This window comes from Taeniopygia guttata, chromosome 1 (assembly GCF_048771995.1).
Source record: "Taeniopygia guttata chromosome 1, bTaeGut7.mat, whole genome shotgun sequence".
Taxonomy (NCBI): domain Eukaryota; kingdom Metazoa; phylum Chordata; class Aves; order Passeriformes; family Estrildidae; genus Taeniopygia; species Taeniopygia guttata.
Window position 1 is genome coordinate 110,457,305 of NC_133024.1, and position 21,117 is coordinate 110,478,421.

The following is a 21,117-nucleotide window of genomic DNA, read 5'->3' on the forward strand; positions in this document are numbered from 1 at the left end:
TAGGGACTTCACCCAAGTGAGACAGGACTCTGCCCATTTTTTGGGATGGGGCCACAGTTTCCCAACTACTCCTGGCACTGAAGATGAGCATTAATTACCTTTCACTGCCTGGAATTTTGCCTCCTTCATCTTGCCCATCTAGGCACGAATACAATTGTTAACAAACTCGTAAAGATCCAAATCACACACGGTGAAAATACCACGAGCCCACAGCAGCCATTGCATCAGGTTTGAGCTGGGCTGTGCTGCCAGAGCCCTGTGAGGAGGCTGCCAGCTTTATCCCAATCCAGCCCAGCCTGGCGACCCTTTATTTGCACAAGCCTTATCTCATCGACCTCAACTGCATGCAAATAGTTCCACTCATCTGGGCCACTCGCAGCAATCTGCCACACAGAGCGTGAAAAACGTGAAAAACGCCTGGGCCTCATTGTGTTTTTCGTGAAGGAGCAAATAAAGCAGAGGCCTGGCAAAATGTGGGGAGCTGTGGCTGCCTCTGCTGGGCTGGAGAGGGTCCAGGGTTAGGGAGTGTGCCCAAGGCCAGCAGCCACTGCCAGGGCTGAGCAGTGAGGGAGATGTGTAGCACAGGGAGGTTTTTGGAGGTGGATGGTTAATCACTGAGTTTTTACCTTGAAACAGATAAATCTGTCTGCTTTATCTATCAGGGTCAGCAAAGCCCATGGCATTATTTGTCTAGGCACCAGGCAGAGGATCCCTGTACAAAAGCCTCCCATGAGTGACTCCAGCACCAGGGAATTTAGACCATGTGCTCCCACAGCAGTGTCTCCAGACCTTCAGCTTTCCACTGCGTCTGTGAAATGGGACTGAACCCAGATTCTACATTTAAACATCCCCAAATTTGGTCTGGATGTGAGCAGCAGGGTCGCCTGTTGGGGACGGGCCCAGATGCCCCGTGCTGTGCTGCAAGTCCCACCAAACCAAGGGTCCTGCTCCTCAGGGCCACCTGCAGATCCTTCACCCTGGGGAAAACACCCTCTCACTCCACTTGCAGACAGACATTCTCCATGTCCTGAGTCTCCTGATTGTTTAACCCTTCCTGTGCCTCAGCGAGCTGTCATAGAATCATAGAATGGTTTGGGTTGGAAGGGTCCTTAAAGATCATTTCATTCCAGCTCCCCTGCCACCTGCTAGACCAGATTACTCAAAGCATCTGAGCATCCAGTCGGGCCTTGAACTCTTCCAGGGATGGGGCATCCACAGCTTCTCTGGGCAACCTGTGCCAGTACCTCTTTATTCTCCTCCTAGCATTTAATTTAAACCCTTTGAGTTTAAAAGAGCAGTGCAAGACAAAGATGCAGGTGAACCAAACTGCAGGGGTTTGGCCTGGCAAGCTGCTCTTGCTGAAGCTGTGACAGCAACATGGTTTGCACACTAAGAGCTCAAACCCAGGTTAAAAAAAAACCCACACACCCTCACTGTCCTGCCCTGTGCTGTGCAGGGGGCATGGTGTGCAGGTCAGATGCTGCTTCTTGAAAGGCAGGCAAAAATCCACCTACCTCTCCCTCCCTGCCAGCACTGCTTGCTGGTGCCCAGTGCATGCACAAGATCCCTTTCCTCTCACCATCTGGGCTTTCACCACTTTGGTAGCCTGCTGCACTCCACAGCTGCATCCTTTGTTTCTCCTAAACCCAGCCCCAGTTTTGCATACAGATGAATATGTGTTACATCTTGTGCTGGATGAGCAGTTCCCACAGAAAACCAAGGCTCCACAGAGGCTAATATCCATCAAGTCCATCCCTGCCACATCCACAGTGAGCTTTGGGGGCTGTCGTGTGCTTTAGTTTCACTGACTCCCCTCACCAATTGTCCTTTCCACGTGTGCACCTTCTGCTGCCATCATGCAAAGCTGTTCTGCTTCATCTCCTCACTCTTATCTTTTGGTGCCTGTGAAACAGCAGGGATAATGGAAGGACAGATTATCAAAACAGGGGCTGCAGGGCAGCCTGCACCAGTCACTCAAACAGGCACCCAGCATGGCTACGCACAGGTGCTGCCTTCATCAGGTATTTTATAAACAGAGCACACCATCACATGTGCAGTAAATCCCCATTACAAAGCAGATAATTATGTGTACCAAACAGCCCTGCAGAGTGCAGCTGGCCAGGGAAAGCTTTTCTCATCACACCCAACAGAAACCATTCTTTTTTTTTTTCCTTTTAGGGAGAGGAAAAGCATCTTCTGAAGCTCCACTGAGCAGCTTCTGGCATCAGGTATAAGGCACATCTCAGCTGTGCAGAAGGGATTTGTGGTGAGTTAATGAACCTTGGGAGGCAGCAGCCTCTTGAGATGAGGTCTGCTGGTGCTGAAATGCAGAGCTCCTGGAATTGTACATGATGAACAAAGACACTAAAAGACACCCTGCAGGAGTCAGAGCTCTCAGGGCATTTGGCTTTCCACCCAAGCACAAGATCCCAGCTCAGGTGGCAGGAGCCAGCTCAGTTATGTGGTGGTTCTGTTTAGTTTTCTGTTTTCAGGAGCTGTCTGCTCACAGTGGTACAGAGCTGCACCCTCATATTGATGGTGCTGGAAGTGCCCCTACCTGTATTTCCTTTCAGCTGGACAGTGCAGGCACCCTGTGGTTAACACTGGTAGCCCATGTGGTGTGGGGTTTTTGCTGGTGAGAGCTGTTGTGTATCTGGATGGTCCAAGTGCTGAGAAATGGAACAGAAAATGTGATTTTTTCTGGTGGAAGTGGAGATGACAAGTACCAAAAATACACGAGCAAAGAAAAAATTAATCTATTTAGCAAGTGTCTGCCTTCCTGCAGTTGTGGTTTTCTGAGAACTTAATAGCTGAGGGTTGAGCTCAATATTGCCTTAACTTACAGCCACCCAATGACTGGCCTGTGGCTTTTCTGCCCTGTGATAAAAGCATTTTGAAAGTTCATGCTGCTAATAAAGAGTCCCGCTTCTCTTTTTCTAGGGTTTCTTCCTCCTTCCTCTGTCTTTCTTTGAACTGGTGACTAGGAAGGTCTGGGGATCTGAAACTGGGTGTCTCTGCATCAGTTCTTTCTGTGCTATCCAGACATGTTCACACAGGCACCTTTAATATGTGTGCAACACCTAAAGTCTGCATCAGGCTGCAGTTAGAGGGACTTGAAACAGCTTCACAGACACTGTGAATCAAGATCTGCTATTAAGAGGTCCCAAACAGAGTGGATATGTTGCCACATTTGGCACGATGTCGGACCAAAGACAAACGTGCACTCAGCACATTCTCCCTCTCAGCACAGGCATAAGTCATGGGACATCCTTCAGTCTTGTTCAGGCTGTAAATCAGTTTAGGACATGGAGTTGTTGAGCAGCTGCAGCTTTTTCCACTTGAGAGCCATTATATCAATGCCTTTGATACAGACATGAGGTAACCAGCTCAAGAATGTGCATGAGGGTGTTTGACTGAATTGCCCACATCCACTTCTGATGGTTTGTTTGTGCCTAATTGCACTGCAAATCCCTCATTGTGAAAGAAGTGGTTGATTTTCAGATTACTGAAGCGTGCCTGGTATCAGCTGAAGTTGCAGTGCAAGAGCAGCACTCTTGCTATGGCCAGGCTGAGGTCCAACTTCAGCCAGACTCTCTTCAGCCCCTGCACTGAAGTGCCAGAGCTGATGCTGCAGGTGGCCTGTCTGCCTTACACCAGTGGAGAAAACAGACACAGTGGAGGAATGGAGGTGAAATGAGGGCTGAAATGCCTTTTTGGGGCTGTCCATGCCCTCCTCTGCTGCTGGCACCATGAGGAGGTGCCACTGACCTGCCTTGGCTGGATGCAGCTGCAGCTGGAGAGGGGCAGCACCTCTCCAGCACTATCCATTTTATTTGTCTGGGTCCCTTGTCCTCCTTTCTCTCGCTTTTCTTTCCCTGGCAAACTACCTGACATTTTTGTCTCTGATTGTGAAATCACAGTAACAATGCTGTGTACGTAAAAGAAATACTGGACATCTTAACCTCTGTAGGGACATGAACTCATTGTCCCTTTTCCCACTTAAATGTACTGAACTGGGAGCACTTTCAGTAGGGAAAGAGGAGAATGAGACCTCAGCCATGGACACTGAAGTCTCCAGTTGTGTGAAAGATTAAAGCAATAGTCATAATCGCTGCTGTAGTCACTTGTTTCTTATCTTTAAACATAGTGCAAAACCTCTCAAGCATGTCTGTGAGCACACTGAGATTTATACCCACATTAATAATCACAAATTCAGTTTGTTCTTGCAACTAATAAAATAATTAGCAGCAGTCACGTAAAAGGGGAGAGAAATATGCTAATTGATGCTGGCTTTCAAATGGAAACCAGAAAAAAAGCCTAACCCACAAAGATGGTGAGGACTGTTCTGTTTAGCTCCCTCCCAACCCCATTTGGTAGTGGGCAGTGGAAGAGCATTCAGATCTCCCACTGATGCCCTCCTGCCTTTCCCAGCCAACACGTGGCCATCCAGGGGGATTATCTGCAAGTGCAAAACCTAACGAAACAGAAGACTGAAAAACAATCCAAAAAGCATGTGCACACAGATCAGGCACCCGTGGAGATTTGGAAAAAGCCATGCTGGAGCTTTCTTCTTGGCAGCACAGCCAGGCCTCATGATCCCTATTAGCAGGCTGCTGCTAGGGGACAGAACATCTAAATGCTCCTCAGTGGGGAAGGACGCAGCATTTTGTTGATTACATAGCTGAAACAGAAAAGCCTCCAGATATTCATTCATTTTTAAAATTATTATTATTATTATTATTATTATTTGGAACAACTTGTCTGGGAACTTGGAGAAGGCATGATGGCTGCTTTTCCCTCTGACCCGTGCTTGTGTCCCAGGGAGAGGGGAGCAATGTCCTATTGTTCAGGGGCTCTCCTCAGCATCTGGAGACCAAAGCCAGCTTCCCTGCCTGTGATTGCCACCAGCCACTTGGCAATCCCTGCAGCACCACAGTCCTGCCTGCTGGAAAAAGGAGCAGCTCTGTCCACCTTCCACGTGCTCCTTCCCTCTCCCTCCTGCCAGCAGCAGCACTCACACAGCCCTTGGCCAGCCAAGGCAGAAAACCAGTCCAGCAACCTGCTTTGGAAAACCAGCCCTCATCTCCCCAGAACACATTGGTTTTCAATGAGATCAGGTGCCTGAAGGCAAGGCTGCATTTTTCTGCAGCATTTCAGACTTAAATCAGCACTAGCTATTTGAGGTTTGTTTTTTTTTTTTTCTTGTATACTTTAGAGATGGTGAAACTCCCCCTTTTTCACAGAGCTCTTCTTAAGGCAAGGAAGAGGTGACAACACAAAGAAAGGCTCCAGGCTGTACCCTCGTGGTCAGTCACAACCCTGAGAGCAGCATGGATGGTCAAGAAATACATTATCCAGGCACATGGCCTTCAACCCACTCAAAGGTCTTTTAAGCACAAATCTAACCCCCAAAATATGTAATCAACCCCAAAGTCACAATTCATGAACTTTTAAAAAGTACATATTTCTGCTTGATTTTATTTGCCTTCAGCTATCACAACATCAGTATTTTTTCAAGCTTTTTCTCTGCCATCACACTTTCTCTCCCAACCATTTTTATTTTTTTAGGTAGAGAAAGTTGAGATCCAGATTTTAAAAAACCCAAAAAGTATAATTTGGAGAAAGCCATCAGCTGTGAGGAGAGCTGTGCTTGCATTGCTGTGGATGTGGCATGGCAGGATAGGTCTTGGGAGGACAGGGCTGGTCTGACACAGGATTTTTGGGTTTTTTGGGGTTTTTTTGGAAGAAATGTGGAGGATCACAGATTGCTTGTATAAATTATGAGGAAGGGTGCTTAAAACTTGTGAGCTTGAGTGTGTGTGCCAGAAGTGCTGGGTTTTTATGGGAGATTAGACACTGCTTGACACAGCAGGTCCTCTTGCCAGATCCCTGGTGCACAGACAATTAAATGAGCCAAATAACCACATCTATCTCAGCATGCCCATGCATGTGCAAACAATTACTCTGTGGGACTGTTATTAAAGAAAATTAAATTTTAAGTCTGTACCAGTCCAGGAAATCTTAAGGGAGACTAATTTTCTAGGAACCATCTAGTGGGCACAGCCTGGGTAGCCCTGGAAAGGTTTATAAATCTGGTCTTAAAGTCTCTAATCCTGTTTATCTGCTACTGTACTTATTTTAAAAACCCAGAGCTTCTGAGAAATTTAGGAATTCAAAGCCCCAGGGACTCGTGTAAGCCCTTTGGACTTGCAAGAACTCAGGCATTTGTTTCCACTCAAGGCAGTTTTTGGTTGCATAGGGCTTCATCACTGGTTAAATTCTGAGCTGAAATAAGACTGATTTCTTGCTCTGTCTCAGCAGCAAGCTCACTTTTTACCATTTTACATGAAATTTGCTTGTCTGCTTTCGAGGAGATAAAGACTGACAAAACCTTGCAAATAAAACAAACCACCCTTTTTGGCCTCTAAAATAAACTGATGTTGGACTTTGCCAGGCTGCTGCCCGGAATTTTGATAAAGGCAGTGAGACTGAGGGAGCCCTTGCTGTGGTCAGATGTGTGGTGTCTGCAGAAGTGGGGCTGCCCTGGAGTATCTGGGAGAGCTCCTGAGTGGACATTTGGACATCCCAGTGGGAACTGGCACATGAAGAGGAAGGACAGAGAGAGAGAGTCGAGGATCCTGGAGATGTCTTCACAGCCCTGGCAGCCTGACAAAGTCATCAAAAGGACATTTGCTGTCAGCTGCAGAATCACAGCTCAAAAATGCTTGAAAAAACCACGAGTGTCCTAAGGAGAGGGATAAATAAACACAAAAGTGTTCATGTCTTTAATTAGGTGTTACTGCACAGGGATGGGGCAGGAGGAGGATGAGGAGGCTGAAGGATGACGATGAGGATGATGAAACAGGGGCAGCACCAAGCTGGAATTTGAGTGCCTTAGTCCCAGCTCTTCTGCTCAGACCACAGGGTGACTTTCAACAAGGTGACTTTCAACAAGCCCTTCTGGGCTGGGAGGTCTCCACTTCTCCATTGCCTGATAACAAAACCGAGCTCTCTGCAGATCTTTGGAGATCTGCTGCTGCAAAGATCCATACAAGTGCAAGGTACCCTTATTCCTTTATATGATAAACGCCTCTTTAAAGTCCCCTCAGACTGCTCAGATGATTCCCACTCCTGATGGGGACAGCTGGCTCATCCATGTAAGAGGCCATCCATCAGGAGAACCCACTGAAAGGTTTCTACTGTGGCTTCAGTTGTAGCTGCCAAAAGAAGCACTTCAGAAGTGCCTTTGAAATATTGTGGTTTTAAGTGGATAAGGAGGGATTGGAATGTCCTCATCCAGCCTTTATTATTTGGCTGCTTTTGAATGACCCTTTTCAAAAAGAGGCTGGGCAGCTATGGGGAAAGAAAAAAAAAAAAGAGAGAGAATAACAGGGCTTAATGCTCCTTTATGCATTTTATAGATTTAATATAAAAATAGTTATAACAAAAACACAAATCTCATGGTCTGCCTTCCTATTTGCACAGGCTATAATGAGTTGACATTTGAATAAGCCTGGAAAATTGTATTTAATAACTCCTCAGAGGCCCTAGAGTGGGAAAACATATTATTGCCGCCTGATTTGGAAGTTACTGTTTTTTAAGGACATTTTCAGAGTTGCACACCTCTTTGAGGCTGCAATTCTGCATCTTCTGAGCAACTGAGCCTTGAATTCCTCACTCATGATCCCTGTGTGACTGTGTGCACTGTCCCATATTGTGAAGCTCCTGTAGACTGTCAAGGACAGGGAACTGCTCCTGAAGTTTTGCTTCCCATGTGTTTTCAGAGGTGAAAAAAAATGAGTTTCAATTCATTGATCTCTGATTTTTGCTCACATCAATAAATGCCCTGTAAGGGAGAGGGGATGGACCAGGAGAAATACCAGCACAAGATCTTCAGGGGAGAATCAGCTCCATGCTGGTGAAGAAGCAGAGCTTTCTGCACTTTGCCAGGGCTTGTTCTTCACCTTGCTTCAGCAGGGAGTTTGCTGGAAGAACCTCTGCCTTGGTTAGCCCTCTGTTCACACATACCTGCTTGGATATTAATTTTTAAAAGCCAGCCTGTAATCTTCCTGGGGTTACCAAGGGGACTAGGTGACATCTCCTGTCATACTGATGGGTGGCACCTGGCTCTGGTGTTTCTTTGTGCCCTGGCAAGCCAGCAGCTGAGCCCAGTTTTTTAACCTGATTCCAAAGGGAAGAAAGGGCTCTACTGACCAACTGGACTCCATCTCCCCTTTAATTCACCACCCAAGTTCAGGCTAACCTGGCAGAAGTGCAGGGTCTCTCTCAAGGGAATGATGCTCCTGCATGCCTCAGGAGGGTCTGTGGCTGTGTGGACAAGAGATGTCCCCAAAGTGGTGCCACAGGCTGTGTGAAACAAAGGTGGCAATGCTGTGTATGTGCCATTTGGCATCCAGATCTCACTGATCTGTACAGGCATTTGCTGTTCAGAAAAAAAAAAAAAAAACTCAGAAAAAGCCTTTTTCTAGGTACAGACAGAGATTTAGGTGGGAAACAGGGATAAGGATGCACTGGGATTATTTTGGCAGGAGGTGTGAGAATATGTAACAAAATTCATAAGAAGACAGCCTCTATTTGCTCCATTAAACAGAAGAAAGCCTTTATTAGCTCCCATAAACAACCTGAATTTTGGAAATACATCCCTCAGCTTCAACAGTTCAACAATTCAACAGAAGTTCCTCAGGACTGAGGTTTTTTGAAGAACTGGTTGTTTATTTTAAGATACAAAATGTAGTTTTAAAGCTCATAATTCAGATATCCACACACAAAAAGAAATGTATAAAGGCCCTAATTACAGGAAGAAGGAACCCCCTTGTACAAAGCAATAACTTCCATGAAGAAAAAAATGGTATAAGCTCAGCTATAAAATTCTCCTCTTGCCTGTCTGTGGGGGAATTACTGAAATGCCTGTTGTGGGGTTGATCCCTGTGACAGAGAGAGGAGCTGCATATGGATTTTGGCAGGAATATTAGCACTGCATGACAAAGCAGCAGTTATTGACAGCACATGAGGCTGAGTGTGACGAAGAGCCACGTCTGATGCCTGAGCCTGTCAATTAACAGAGGAGTCACAGGGCTGGGATCTGGGGTATGGACACACTCTGATGGCCTGGAGCAGGAAGTCCCAGCCCTGACTAACACAGATGTGTCTGCAGGAGGTGAGTGCTGCTGCTTTGGGGTGACAAAGAGCTGTGTGTGTGTGCAAACATTCATTATGTACATACCGCGCTCAGTACTGGGGGATTAAAATTTCATTAGCTCTCGCAGTGCTCCTGGATGGTAATCCCAGGATGGCAGTTCTAGGATGGCAAGCACAAAGATCTGCAGATGAGGTTATGCACAGGCCTTATTTCTTCCAAGTGGAGAACAGTTTATGTGTTTAAATAAAAATGAAGCAGAGAGCTGACATGCTCATTTTAGCATCTGTTGTTAATATCTAAATGGCGAAGTGTTCCTAAAATGCTCTCTCTTCTCTGTGCATTTGCAGAAGTCCTGAAAGAAATCTGGTTTAGCACTCAAATATCCATCTCTACCTACTCATAAGTTAGACTTCTTTTAAAGATCCCTTTCTCTGTATTTCATGGGAAATGGGATGGCAATGACTAGTCCTACTCCCTTTCCAAGGGGAAAACATCCCAAAATACCAAGCTGTGACCTCTTCTAGTTGCCCCCCACTTCCCAAAGTGGAGGCAGGAGCTGGCTGGGTGGGGAGTGGCTTTTGCTGCTCTTTCCTTCCCTCTGAACCCTCCACCCCAGGCAGGCAGATGCTCAGCTTTGCCTGTCAGTATCCAGTGTGACCAGGTGAGGATTTGGGTTCCCTGGGTGGCAAACCAAGCCACTCTGAGGGATCACTGATGGGGGCTGCCCTTCCCCTGCCCAGGAGCCCCCACAGGAAGCAAGAGCCCAGAGTTTGCAAGCTCAGCTTCAGAAAATGGAGAAATGCTTTTGAGGAAATGTTGGCTTGGCACCCTCAGCCTTTTTGGCACAGTGCCTGGAATAAGGAAGAAGCTGAAACTGTCCTGTGGAGGAGAGGAAGGAGCTCTGAAAACCAAGGTGGTTTCATGCTCCTTTGTGGATCTCTGGATCAGGGGAAGCATCCTCTTTTCAGGGGCTTCTAGAGACAGTTTTGTTCCAGGACAGAAACACATTTGTAGAATACCACTATCAGACAGAGGTATGAAATTGAAATGGCCCATTCTTCCCCTCCTCCCTGAGATTTCAGAAACGTCTCTCTTTGCAGGGGTTGTGCATTTGTATATAATTATTTCTTTCTCTGTATATTGATCCTTTTCTCCTTCCCCTGAATGCACTGTAATTATATTTCCCTTTGGCGAGTGTGAGGAGTGAACTGTCACTGCTGCACAATGGCTCAACTGTATCAAACCAGGCAAGAAAGAGCCCCTGTTTTGGGGGAGGGCTGACAATTGCAGGTTCTGATTCATACCTGTGGAACTGCTACTCTGTAATCAGCCAGGGATTAGTCACCACCAGCCAATTACCAAGCACAGCTTCCCAAAGCAATTTGTCTATCGGGACATTTATAAATCCTGGTTAGTTCTGTAGGGAAAACTTCACTGGGTTGGGAGCAGGCAGAGAGCAAGTGCATCCTCCTGGGTGCCATCCTGGTCATGCTGGTGCTGGCAGGGAGGTGAGCTGCTTGCCCTGAACCAAAAAGAGCAGCTTCCCTTGACAGAGGAGTGTCAGCTCTGCAGGCTCTGCCACTTTTATGCACCTTCCCCTATGGGATGAGTGTGTTTGCTGAAATCATCGTGACAAACTGCAAGTGATGAGCCCTCTCTGCCTGCTGGGATCTTCCCCAAGAGGTTTTGCATGCTGGAGTTGGGCACAGATCTGCATGAGGGGTATCTCATTGCCCTGGCAACTCCCTGTCCTCTGCAGTGGGACCACCCTCCCTTTCTCCAGGTGGGCTTTCTGCAGGGTTCAGCATCTCAGAGAAACCCCAAACACCACGGGTGTAAGGGAAGCTGCTGCCTGCTGGGAGGTTATTCTTGCCCAAGTGGCAACGAGCCGTGTTTGCTGCAAGCACTTTTACACTGGTGAAGTAACTGTGAAGGAGCAGCAGCTGCTGTTTTAACCATACCAGCAAGTGTGGAGTGCCAGAGTGTTTCTGGATGCATGAACCAGCATTGTCTTCTTTCCTGCCAAGGCCACACTGGTTTGAAGAGCAGTGCAAAAGCAGATGCAAAACAGCAGGACCAGAAGGAGGAGAGGGTCCTGGATGGGGCACGGGGTGATCCAGGCTGCCCCTGGGTTCTTGGGAGGTCTGGAGTGGGGAATTCCCAGGTGAGCCTCAGCTTCTGTGTGGCAGGGGATGGGGATGGGGATGGGGATGGGGATGGGGATGGGGATGGGGATGGGGATGGGGATGGGGATGGGGATGGGGATGGGGATGGGGATGGGGATGGGGATGGGGATGGGGATGGGGATGGGGATGGGATGGGGATGGGGATGGGGATGGAGAGGGAGATGGAGATGGAGATGGAGATGGAGATGGAGATGGAGATGGAGATGATGGAGATGAGATGGAGCAGGCTGACTATGACCATTGGAAATGTCAGTGCCCTGTAACTAAAGCTTGTCTCCACTCTGCAGACAGTTACTGCCAAAACTGGGATGGGGATGGGACTGCGCGGAGAAGGTGCAAAGGGAAATTAAGTCCCTGATGTGGGGGACAGTCCCTCCTCTCCAAATGGGGTGGGTGGGAGCCCCTGGAGCTGGCTGGCTGCCCTCATTCTGCTGGAGCATGCCTTGGGTAAAACTGCACTTTTTGCCCTAAACACTTGCTCATTTTTCTTTGCAGGTCCTTCTCTTGCTGCTGTGTCTAGGGAGCTTGGGTTCTTGGGGCAGGTTCCCCGCACCCCCTTAGTTTCCAAACTTCTGCCCAGTGCCAGCTGAGTCTGACAGTCGGAATTCAAATCTGGAGCACACCAGGAAAACATGAGACATGTCAGAGAACCCAATGCAAGTCCACCGGACAAAGAGCTGGGAAAAAGATAGGGGCCCTCATTAAAAAAAAAAAAATACTAGCTGTGTCTGGCTCTCCTTTGTTAATCTTATTGAAATACATTGACATTCACAATTTCCAACTGTTTTTTTCCCCCTTTGCAACACAAAACAAAAATGAAAGTAGTTTATTTTCTCATCCCTTACATCTTCTAACTACCTCTGTCCCTGAGGGCCCCAGCCCCAAGGTACTGTTTCACTGCAGTATTTTTTGCTCCATACTCATCCACCAAACCTGAATTTCCTGTATTTCCATACCACATGGAGAAGGCTATGTTTAGCTCTTGTACATTTTAGGTATCTATCAAGATAAAACTTGGACTGCAAGGAGTCTCTGGCATGCTCAGCCATAATGAACGTGCACAGTGACACAAGCATTTCCTCTCCTTGCTCTGTCTCTGAGTAAATCACTTCAGTATTATTAATTTCACATAAAGTTTCCCTGTGCATGCTCCAGGGACCTGCTAGATCTCAGTGAATGCTTGGAAATGAGCCTTGTGACTTCATGGCTGTCAACCATGACCTACAATGTTCTCAATGTTCTCCCTTCCTTCATTAGCCCTGGTTTTGGCCACTTCATGTAGAGTGTTAAAAACTGGTTGTGTTAAATACCCATAAAATCATGTCTTTATCCCACTACCCAGGCCTCTGTTGAGCAGAGATGAGAATTGCTTTTTGTGGAGAATAAACATGTTGGAAACTATCATTTGAAGAATTTCTATGAATTTATTTGTGCTTCAAAACAGGCCATCTTTTAAAGGGTTAAAAAGAGTGGCATCATTCAACAAATGAAATGTCCTATTTTGGATGCAGTGAAGCATTTTGCAATAACTCCAAATGAATTTTTTTTTTTTTTTTTGGTATGTGACTGGAAATGCAAATGCAGTTTGACCTCAATTTCTTCATTTTCCCTCTTCTTTATTGCAGTAACTAGACTTGAAAGGTAGTTACCTGCTTCTTACCCCTCTCATAGCCGTTCATGGGAATATTTTACCTTTCTTTACATGGACTGTTTCTTTTTTGGCTGTTTGATGGCCTCCCTGGGAGGCTGAAATCTCTGTAAATACCGTCTGTTCCCTCTCCTGCTTCCTCTTACTGTTTTCTAATTGTGACACTGCACAATATCAATGAACACAGTCCATTGAAAGAAGGAGTGCATGCAGCGAATAGTAAGCAAGAAAAATCTCTGTTAACCCTCACAGGAGAGTTTTCTCAGACCTTTCATCTGTGCTCTTGCTGATTTAACCTGCCCATTTCCTCCTGTGAGGAGGTGGGAGACCCAACCTGTACTAGGAATGCCTGGGAGCTGAGGGAAAAACTCCCTTCCCAGGTTTTCCAGGTCTTCCAATGAACATGAATGGCTTTGTTTGCTAGAAAGTATAAATACTGAAAAGTTTTGATAGTTGCTGTGCTGGCTTTGTGGATTTGCCCCCCAGCACCTCCTTCTGTTCAGAACTGTAAATAAAGGAAATGGCTGAACTCTGTGTGGGGATTGGCTCCTTGCACACAGGGTGAAAGAATCCGTTTTGGGACACCAGCTTTGCCATGGACACATTGATAAAAGATGCTGCTTTTCCAGCCAGGCTCAGCTGTGCCTGGCCCATCTCGGGAGCCAGACGGGCGCAGGAAAAGCAGCAGAGATCTGAAACTCGGCGGCTGCGCGGTCGCTGTGGCCGAGACAATCCCAAATCAGCCACGAGAGCCTCTCTGGGAACGAGCAACAAATCCCAGAGGGCAGCTCTGCGAGCAGCTCCCGAGTCCCTGTGCCGAGAAGTTGTCGTGCAGGTGTTTGGGGAATCTCCTGGGGCTGTTTGGACCAGCTGTGTGGTGTTCCCAGTGAATTCTCCACAAGGACAAGGGCAGCTGATTTGGAGGTGTCCCTTGGTTCCTTAAAATATCATTTTTGGGGGTGGACCTCCTGGCTGGGTTGTCAAGAGCAGCCTCCCGTGGTGACATTCTCTCCCTTGGTTTGTCCCTCAATCCTTCCCCAGAGGCTTTCAGGTGGCCTTACCAACTGCAGCTCTGGACATTCCAGTACATCCAATGCTCAGGGCAGTGCCCTGCACATACCCAGAAGTGTCCTGCACACACCACACACATCCTGCTTGCACAAGTGCCAGGTTCCTGTTGTGCCCCACAAGCTCTGCCCACGGTGACACACAACATGCCCTGCCCTGTGCCCCACTGCGGGGAGCGCTGAGCTCCAGGATGGCTTTGATGAATGGAGATGAGGGATCTCTGAAGGCTGTTCTTAGAATATAAAGTTTATTAGGGATGGTGAAAGGTCTTGCTTGGAGCTGCCAAACACAGCACATGGCAAGGCCTGAGGGGATGGGGGAGTGGAGAGACAAGGGGTAGAGAGGATGCTCCAGGAGAGGGTGGAAGTTCCAAGAGAGGGGAAGATCCAAGAGGGCGTCTGGCCCCTCGGACACCCCTTATCAGGGGGTTTCAAGGTGGGCTGAAACAAGACTTGGGCCAATGGGGTCACAGACACCTGATGTTTCAGGGGAGGGTTAAAGGTGTGGGATGAACCATACATTTTGGGGGTTGAGACAGAACAATCCATTTGACTTTTGGACCCATCTGTAGGTAAGGGTATTGCCCAGCCAGTAGGGGGGATTGTTTTCATCCTGGCTGTACTATTGTGAATCTTTTGCCAGGCAGTTATATTTATTCATTCTTCCCAACACCCCACCATGGGGATGGGTGTGACACCTGGGGACACAATTTCAGGGTCATGATAGTGACGTGCTGTGGTGATGGTGGCACTGGATGATCTTGCAGGTCTCTTCTAACCTTGAAGATTCCAGGATTTTGTGATTCCTAGCTTTCTCTTGCTTCTGAATACGAATTATAGCATCTAACTGAAGGAGAAAGAGAGATTGTCATGATTGATTAATATTTCAAAAGGGCCTCATAAATCAATAATCTCTCTACCACAGTATAATTCACCACCAATGCTTTCTTCCCCTGGCTGGCCTTTGAATCCCCTCACAAGCTGTCAGTTTGCAACAGAGATGTAATTGAATGAACAAAAAAGGAAACCAAAAAAACACATTAAATGACAGGGATGTCAAGTGGAAAAGTTTAATGTCCATTTCCTACCCCATAAAAAAGCATTTTATTAATAAAAATCAATATTGGTATTTTTATTTTATTTGCTGTTGTTTCAGTGATATTTTGTCGATATCGTATAAATATAGTGACAGATTTGTATTTCTTTGATAATATTTCTATTATAATATTTAATTGTGTTAATAGTATATATGAATATGATACAAGTCCTTTCTGAATGTCCACAACAGTGAGGGACAACAGGCACAAGACACACGAGGGAAAACTCCAGTGAGCTTTCTATGAGAGTGGTTCTGCACAGGGAGAGGCTGTCCAAAAAGGCTGGGAAATCTCCATCCTTGGAGACAGCCCCAAAAAAAGAGGACAATGCCCTGAGCAACCCAGTCTAACTGAGAAGTTGTCTTTGCTCTGAGCTGGGGGTGGAACCAGATGCCCTTCAGAGCTCCCTTCAAATTTAAGTTAGTCTTTGATACTTAGCTCAAAATAAACAATTTTTGACATTAGTTATTCTGCCTTGGCTTTTCCCTATCATTCAGCCCCAGAGGCAATGTACTACTGTGAAATACAAAGTTGTGTTTCGTGTCAGGTAAATAAAGGGAACCTCTGTAGTTGTGGTTATGAAATGTGTAAAACACAGCCATGGGACAACTATAAAGATGAGTTCTAATAAACAACCAAGGAAAGCATGAAAAAAGGCATTTGAACCAATCTTTTGTTTGCAAATAACAATTATAAGTCTTAAGATGTTCTGTAATAAGAATGCTTGAATTATAACTTTAGAATGTTGGTTAATATTAAGGATATTAAACTGTAGTTCTAGAATGTATAAGTCTTAAGCTAGTTTGTAATAAGGACTTTTGAATTTTAACCTTAGAATGTTGCTTAGTATTAAGCATTTTAAATTGTAGCTTTAGAATGTACAAAGGATTTAAACAGAAAGGGCAGTGACCCTATCCCAAGCTCCTGGATAAGGAAGATGGACACCAGGGTTGCTGGTTAATGATTTAGAAAATAGAAGCTGCACCCCACCATCTAGACACACATCCTGGGATGTACACAATAGAGTATAGAAATTGGAAAGGAACCAAACATCGCCATCATAAATTTACGATCCTAAAGTATAAAATTGTGACGTTAAAAGGTAGAAATGGAAACTGACGAAACCTCGCGTAAAAACTGGGAAATAGAAACTTCAGAAAGCCCATGTAAGAAATGGGAAATAAAAACTACTGGAAAAAGCTTATGAATAAGCATAAATATGATCAATAAATACCAGCAAGCCCAACAATCAGTGTGCAGTCAGAGGGGAAAACCCCCACCACTGTACCCAGCACTGTCTTTGCTCATAGGTTACCATATTAATTAATAAATTGAATTGTTGTTGATATATTGGCTGAGTCAAGCATCTCATTCCTAACATTGCTCCATGGGCTGTAGGACAGCTTGGAAGAGCTCTCATTCCTGGAGAAGAATTAAGGGCAGCAAGCTGAGGGAGGCTTGGGTGCTTGAGGCTCTCATGATCTAATTGAAAGGAAGGTGAATTTCCTCTGACTTGACCCTGATTTAAATCCTCCACTCTCATGCTCTGAAGTTTACAACCTCTTCTTTTACTTCCAGCAGAGTTCCACCTCCTTTAGAGCCAGGGCAGGCGTGACTCATGCTGGAGGGCACTGCTGTGCCTGGTCCTTAGCCTGAGCTGTGGCCCTGCTGTGAGAAATCTGCCATAAGAGAAAGCTGGAAACAAATTTAACCTCATTTTGGATTGTCCACTGCCATCTAGGAGCAGCAGGAATAGGGAATCCATTTTTATTTATTCACTTTAAAGTGAATTGCGCTGCCTGCCCATGGAAACACAGGGTGGAACACCTGAGGAAGATGTTGCTTTTGTGCAAGAAATGCTGCAAGGATTAAAGCGCTCCTAGGTACAATGTGTGAGGATGAGTCAGGAGATCCTGGCTTCAAATGGGAGCTCTTCAAAGTGGCATCTGTCTTTTTTGGTGAGCCGCTCACAGGCCTCTCATTTAAAAAATGCAAAATCATAATGAAAGGCTGAATGGCTCTGATGTATGAACTGAGGCTGCAAATCAGGCTCCCCAAGGGCTGCTTTCTGCCCCAGCTGGATGAAATACTGCTGTCTGCCTTTCTCAGAGGATGGAGATGGGGCACGTGGTACCTGCCCACCCTGGAAATTTGCTGCTCCCACCAGCCAGGAGTGCTGCAAGCTCTGCCCCAGAGATGCCTGTCAAGGCAGACATTTCCTGCTTGTTAAAAAGAGATAAAGGACAATTAGATAGTGAGTAAAACGTGTTAGCTCCACTTGGAAGGCCTGCCAATCCACCACTTTCTCTAGGCTTTGAGGAGATGCCATGGCAAGCTTTCAGGTTTGTGTTAGTTCAGAGATTCATGGAATGGTTAGGGTTGGAAGGGACCTTAGAGATCACCCAGTTCCAGTCCTCTGCCATGGGCAAGGTCATCTTCCACTTATTCAAATCCCCATCCAACCTGACCTTGAACACCTCCAGGATGGGGCATCCACAGCTTGTGGATCAACGCCTGAATAAGAAGAAGATCTGCCCTTGAATTAGAGGTCTGCTCCTCAGTGTCTGCTCCACACTCCACAGGCTTGAAGCCTGGCCTGGAACCCTTCAGACTTTGTGTTTTTAATTAATTTTGGTATTAACCAGGGTGTAGCATCTCTACACCCTGCACTACACTCTCCTCCTCTGACTCCACAGAGCAGCACTCTTTTAGCATTATTTCACTAAATACAGTCCTATCTGTGGCTTAAACACGGCCTCTTTAATTAACTGACAACTTTAATCCACATGTTGCACTCTGCTTATCTGAAAACTGACTTTAACTTCTGATAAGCCATGATCTAATTGCCCCCTGTCCTCATTCGTGCAGAAGTGCAGAGTCGATGCACTGCTTTCCCCAGGCAGTTGCCCAATATGCAAAAGCTCTCCTGCTCTTGTTAATCCTCAGCATTTCAACCTGGCATTTGATGCAGCAGAGATGGCAAGGGAGTCCTTGCAGCCCCTCTCCCCCATTCCTCTCTCTCTCCTTCCCACCTGGACCATGCTGGAAAGGAGCTGAGGCAGCATCACAGGCTGCCAGTATTTTCCTGCCTGCACAGGGCACCCATTTCTAGGCCTTAGAAGCAGAAGACAATTTTGCAGTACGAGGCAAAGTTCTTGGTGCCACTCAACTCAACATACAAGGAACTGATGTGAGTCTGGCTAGCATATTCTGGGTTTATTCGCCATCTACTTTTTTTAACTTCCAGTAAGCTTTCAGGCCCCAGAATGCAAGTCAGTATGTGCAATTAGCAAATGCTTTTCAGGCATTTGTTTCTCTCCAGATATAAGGGGTTTCCAAAAAGACGTCAAATACATTTCAAGCTGTTTTTCTAGATTTTTAAAAGAGAATTTATACTCTGGATTTGAGTGTATGTTTAACTGTCTTTAGGTCCTGCCAGTTTTAACCTGTCCAGCCAGTTCTCTACTGTTGTCCTGAACATCTGACAAGTTATTTTGATTCAAGGCTGTGGATCCAGTCACAAATATCTTCCCTTTCACCCCCCTCTTGTGGAGAGACAAGTGAGAAGGAGGCTTTTCAAGGAGATGCTGAAAAAATACCGGCTCAAAACCGGTTACCACAGGCAAGGACAGAGATGTGAAAGAACAAGAATTAACTCACAAGGAAAATGTGGGAGCTGGGAGGATGCTTGGTGTCACCCATTGCTATTTTGGAGGCTGGGTTTCCAGTATTTTTGTACAATATGAGGAGGATCAGAGAGACCTACACTGTGCTTCTTTGGTGCCTCAGCAGTTCTCTCCATCCCACGTGGCTGCCTGCCCTCAGAATGCAGGGATTTGGCTCCTTGATGTCATTAATTGCACGGGAGAAGCTCTTAGCAACGCTCTGAGCCATTTGTACCACTCCAATATGACAATATACATGTCATTGCTGCAGCAGGCCAGACATGGAAATTGGGTCCTGTAGTGCTCCCTCCGTGCCAGGCAGATTTCCATTAGCTGCTCCTCGAGTGGCATTGGAAGTGACAGCCACTGATTGTCCCCCAGCCTCCCGCAGGGAGGGACAGGGCTGCACGGGGACAGGAACAGAGTGGAGGCAAGCTCTGAGGCACTCCTCACACAAGGAGCTGCTTCCAAGGACAAGTGTTCTTCAGGGATCCCCGTGAAAAATACCCTGCACATCCTCATGCTTTCTGCAGTTGAAACCTTGGATGCTTTCCCTCCATCCTTATTTCCTCACCATCCATCAATCCTGGTGCCCTTTCAGTCCCTTGGTTTTGCAATGTCACCAGCACAGGGATCCCAAAATGCTCCAAAGTCATTTCCATTCTGCTTTCCCTGACACAGAGACCTCGTTATCCTGCATTGCTTGAGTCCATCTGCCCTTTCCTCAGGGATTGTATTCCTGTGGGGTACAGATATTTTTACAAATGACAGAAGCAGTGCTGTGGGAACTGGGGGAAGAAGCACGTTCTTCCTGCCTCGGCAGGGATGTCCATCCAGACAGTGCACACTGAGCTGCTGAGAAAGCTGTGGTAACAACAGCACAGCAGCTGAAGCACAAACAGAGAGAGAAAAGGTGAGGATATTGGCTGAGCCTACCTGTGCCTTCCTGACACCCCAAAAAGCAGAGAAAACCTCTTTGTCTCTCACCTAAGTCACCAGCTGTGACGGGGATTGAGCTGCCGTCTCCCACTTTCTCAGGCAAAGAAAGAGACTTATGTGGGAGAAGCTGTTTTATGGTTTTTATTTATGTCTTATTAACCTTTAAGTCATGGTTTAATCACATTTGATCAACAAAAGATGGCTGGAAAATGAAAAGTCAGATGTTTAAAATTTTGAAAGAACCCAGCAATGCTCTGAGGTTTTTAGCTCTGATTTTGTTTTCCCCCTCTGGATTGTTTTAGCAGAGAAACTCTGCACTTCTTCAGTTCAAATTTGAAAAAAGAGTTTCATTTGACCTAAAATGCACTTTTTTTTTTTTTTTTTTTTGACGATCCATTCATTCTGAAAACAAAATACATGGCAAGATCCAGGCAGGACACCATGGTCACGTTCTCCAGACACCTTTACCTTCCTTTAGCAAAGTGAGGCACTACATGTGAACATGTTTTTGTTTTCCTTCCCACCCCCAGGCTGGAAAATGAAGTTCCAGCCCTGCACCCTAATGAGATCGGTAGTGAACCCCTCAGGCAGCAGATGTCACACCCTGTTTGTGGCTCTTCGGGCACTTTTGTGCTCCTTGGACTCACCTGCCTGTGAGCTTTGCCCCAGGGGTCTGAGACAGCCCAGGGCACAGCAGAACAGAAAATAAAGGCACAGTTGTGTGCAGACATCAAGCTCAGAGAGAATAAAGGAGATTTTTCCCCCTTTTTGTGGCTGGCCTTGGCCTTTTGCTACCTGGCACTTGCTGTTTTCCTCCAGGTCCATATGGCATTGACTGGAATTCACTGGAATTGGTTAACTGGCTTGCACAGGCAGCAAGGAAAGAGAAAAGCTGTTTTATCATCAGCTCAAAGCCATCATTTAGTTGCATGAAATACCCATAAATGGAAGCAACAGCAGACCAGGGCTTGATGAGAAAACCACTTGCAGCCCCTGCTCGATACTGAGCTCTTGCAAACTCCCTGCAGGAGCTCCAGCACACCAGGCAGCTCCACCTCAGGGCTGGTGAGGAGGCAGGGAATTTGTACCTTTCAAGCCTTCTCCAACCACACACAGGCCTAATGGACATCTTCTACCAATCATCTCTGTTTTCCTGGGTTTCTCCATCTCTCTAGCTCTTCTTCCAGGACAGTCTGTATTTTTTTTTTTTTTTGTCTTTTTAAAACTGCATTTTAAACCTACAAGCAGAGTAAATAACAAGAAGTATTTTTAAGTGGGAAATTAGGAGTTTAATTACTGTAGAAGACCTTAGAACCACTCCCCTCCTGCCCCAAGGTATCTGACATTTTAGGCAT

The 21,117-nt window shown here is 46.4% G+C and overlaps 1 long non-coding RNA gene across 1 annotated transcript; it reads left to right on the forward strand.

The window, feature by feature from the left end:
* The first annotated feature begins 8,941 nt into the window (after positions 1-8,941).
* LOC115497018 (uncharacterized) lies at positions 8,942-12,766 on the forward strand. Its single transcript, XR_003962598.4, has 3 exons — positions 8,942-9,178; positions 11,188-11,324; positions 11,842-12,766. It is a non-coding gene; the product is annotated as an uncharacterized lncRNA (long non-coding RNA).
* The last annotated feature ends 8,351 nt before the right edge of the window (positions 12,767-21,117 follow it).